Below are 4162 nucleotides of genomic sequence, written 5' to 3' on the forward strand. Positions count from 1 at the left end.
CCTATATATATAGATTAGAAAATAATGTGATTGAAGCGAATTTTTAAATAAATTTTAATTTAATACAATTTTATTAAATTAAATGTTTAGAATTGTTCATTAAAACGATAATTAAAACTCCTATATTAAAATATTTTATCTTACGTAATACTGTATCTTATACATTTACATTGTTCTTGTCAGTATATTTATTTTTTTAATTGGACAATCGAGAGAAGCAGTTATATGAAAATAACTCGCAGCCGATAGATGAGTACGCTTGTTCATGTCATTATTTATCAACGGTCGCTACCCACATTACTATCCCAGAGGATTTTAATGTCTGAGTTTTCTTATAAATTTTTCAAAGAAGAGGGAATATAAAAAAGTCAAGACATGACATCGATAATACATTTAGCCAGTGCCCTGCCAATCATCGCGTAACATTGCGGAATATTGAAGTGGTTGGTGGCGGAAATGGTTCATAGAAAGATGGAAGAAAATTGTTTATCGGCACTTGCGGCGGTGAATTAAAATTCAACGCCATCCCGCACGCGATTTCACCCTCGCGCGATTTTTTCAGCTCCAGGAAGGGGAATGAAGTCGGTTGCGATATAAAAAGCCACCACTGTGCTTTTTGTACATTTCATCGCCGATTTCTCCGGCATCCAGTACACGCAGGTAAGCGAATATAAGAATGGTTTTGGAAACACTATCTCCTTACACATTTGCAAGTTCTTACAATATACGCAGCAAATTCACCGAGTGATTTCCATTATCTTTCGTTCATTATAATCCAATCAATCGTTAAAATACAGATATTATCTGCATTTAAAAAATTAACAACATTATCAAACTTTTCTCTGTTTTCTTTGTTTTTGTTTATTTTTTATTTCCTGATATCAAGGGATATAGTCATGTGAAACTAAAAAACGAGACAGACTGTGTACAAGGACAAAATTGAGAGAGCCCGGGCAATACTATTATTAATTCAAGACAATTGAAAGACAAAGACTATACAGCATAGGTCTTTTTTGCAACATTGCAACGTTCTAGCAATATTATTGTATTATTGCAAACATTACAGCAATGTTCCTGCAAGTTTCTATGTTGTATGAGTGAAAGTCAAAGCTTTTTAACAACATTTTATTCGCATGCATTTACAAACGAACACCTCTTTGAACTTTAACCGACATAAATTTCTTGACAATTTCGGTAAAATTTAAATCAATTAAGACATCTTTCTCGATTGGTAGTAAAGCTAAATCGAATATTCTTTCTCGTGTCATGGTACTTCTTAGATAATTTTTAAGTCTTCTTGTGAAAGCTCATGGATCCCAGAGTCCGCTGGCACGTTGTCGCACCAGTTGCACGCGATGCGATGTTAAAAACGCCCTTGAGGCTTAAATAATGTCTTGATAAACAATATATTACTTCCTGATAGATAAGAAAAATTTTAGTTAAAATATTTAATATTAAAATGCAAGAATATTATAATTTTATACATTATCTCTTTTTATTAAAAGTCATGATTTTGAACAGCTCTGTTTATATATCTGCGCTTTATATACTTATATATTTATATATTTTATTAATTTATATATTTTATTATTTTATCCTTAATAAAATTTTCGTACTTTTATTATTTTTAATAACTGTGATGATGTATATATTGTATATTATACATATTTCCTGTAATAAAGGCGTATTTATAGTGTTACTTTTTCTTCGAAAGTGACACAGTTAACTTAAAAAATTAAGTTTCCCAGAAAAAAGAAAAACCATTTTTCAACTTGACAGAAAATTATCGATTAATCAAGTAATATAGGAGAAAGAATGTATTCTTAATATGATAACAAATGTTATTTTTATCATTTTTGTTTTGAAATCTTTAAAAAAAGTACCCTTTTTGCAACTTTAATTATTTTGTATAAATTAAATTAATTTATAATATAATATATTATAGGACTGTACATGTGATAACACAAACTATAGAATCGAAGCCTTACACGGTCTAGCTGGATCTTAATGCTTTTATGATTCTTATGTGAATTTATATACTACGTATGTAGTCCCACAGAAACGTGCGCCGAAAAATTTAATCACGAGTTAAATTGACTAGCAATTTAAATTAATTTACTTTTGATGATTGATAGAGTGATGCTTATATTTAAATCATTTATAATATTAAATAAAAAATCATATTTTTAAGTCATTATGTCACTTTTGAAATAAAGGAGCAATATTTATAAAATTCTGTCGTGATTAGTATTAACAATTATAATAAAGGACTCTTTTGATAATAATATGAAATAAATATAATAATAGGGCATGTAAGAGTCAATAACAAATTAAATTATATATTAAAAAACAAAATATTACATACTGTATTCTAAACAATTATAATTGAAATACGCTATTACATATTTCGGTCTTTGAATTAGATCTTTTTCAGATATTTACTTAATATAAAGATATTACCATGATTGAATAGTGTTGATTGTGAAAAAAATACATCATAATTGCATGTCGTGTGAACGATTGAACGGAGGAATCGAAATTACTTGTCAAAAAGTTGGAAGGCCGATTGAACAAAATTTCATGACGTTCTAATAAAATTATAAATTTCATTAATTAACATCAAATAAAAAGCAAGTAAATACGTCACCTCGATAGAACACACCAACAGTGGGACAAAATCCCGAAAAACTGGCAAAAATTAATATCTCGTAAAATATGTGAAAATATCTAACACCGATACACTTCTATAAGATTTTCGGCATCGCTGATTCCATTTCTGATGTCAAAATTTCGAAATTAAAAATGGCCGATTCAATATGGCGGACCAAAATACGAAAAGTAACTTGATTTGGATGAAATTCGGTATTCAGAGGTTTTTGGGGTCGCTGGTTTCGAATATAATACTACAATTTTGAAATTCAAAATAGTGGATCCAATATGGCAATAAAATTATAATTATAACGTAACAACTTCTATACTTAAACGACCTTACTGAAAATAATCTCCTTATACTTGCTATGGAGTTCTCCTTATGCTTGTTATAGAGTGCAGATACATATGTTCTCAATTGCCGCAGTTCATTATCCTTAATATCAGAAATATGCATTCTTAGTTTAGACAAAACGAAATTTACAACCGCTGAAATTCTATCGTCAATATCAGGTTTCACGAAAAATTATTCAATAATTTCTCGTTTGGTAAATAATAGGGTTGACAAGCTGATTATTAAATGTGAAAAACAAAATATTCAAAAGTAAATCCAGCCAATTCAAAATCTGCCTTTAATAAGATGCGCTCATGAAAATAAATATCGCCCTCGTTCACGTACGCTCGACACTATGTCACGTGCGCGATGCGTGCTGCGATCGCCGAAGTCAAAGTGGCAAAAAGTAGCAGGTTTTTTTTGAAGGGATATGATATGAGAATGAATCGGTGTAAAGCAAATTTCATTACGAAGCAGTATCTCCGATTATAGTCAGTCGATAGCAAGTTTTGACTTGCAAAAATGTAAAAATATTCAATTCAATCGATACAGAGAACGTTATAATTAATTCATATTATTATAATATAATTTATGTAATATTAAATGATTATTAAGGCGATGCTAAAGCCTCCTGTTTTACCACATTTCCATTCGGTGAAAAATCTCTGTATTGGATGTACGGATTGCAAAAGTATTATTACTTAAATTAAAGTACGCACAAACAGGACCTCAGCTGCACTGGATTTCATGAGAAAATCGAAAAAAGTTTAAAATTCGTTAAAAATTCACTTACTTTTGGCTCGTACAGCTGTCACCTCAGATATATATTTGCTTGATATAAGAGTTTTAGAGTCCATATCTTGAAAATAAGCGTACAGCTGAGGTCACATTATTGAAACGAACGATATCGAGTTTGTAAAACTAAGATTGAAAGTGTAGAAAAGAAATATTTTCACCGAATAGAAAATACGTGTATACAGGTGCTTTGTGAAGACTGGGACTGTCAACAGAGCCGAAATTCCGTGTAGCAATAGTTGCGCGGTCTTGCGATAGATGGCGCTGGCATATGTTAGATAAGAACAGATATATGCGTTTGAGTAAGACAAAATGATATATATTATATAATATAATGTAAAAACTAAATCAAAGATGTCGCCACTATTATCGAAATTGGAATTA

The 4162-nt window shown here is 30.2% G+C and overlaps 1 protein-coding gene across 1 annotated transcript in view; it reads left to right on the forward strand.

Annotated features, from left to right (window-relative positions):
- Positions 1–638: 638 nt before the first annotated feature.
- Positions 639–4162, forward strand: part of Dsk (Drosulfakinin) — a 17114-nt gene continuing 13590 nt past the window's right edge. Inside the window, exon 1 of the mRNA XM_018518659.1 lies at positions 639–660. The gene's annotated coding sequence lies outside the window, so the exon portion shown is untranslated. The remainder of the gene's footprint in view (positions 661–4162) is intronic.

Source organism: Trachymyrmex cornetzi, unplaced genomic scaffold, assembly GCF_001594075.2.
Source record: "Trachymyrmex cornetzi isolate Tcor2-1 unplaced genomic scaffold, Tcor1.1 scaffold776, whole genome shotgun sequence".
NCBI lineage: Eukaryota > Metazoa > Arthropoda > Insecta > Hymenoptera > Formicidae > Trachymyrmex > Trachymyrmex cornetzi.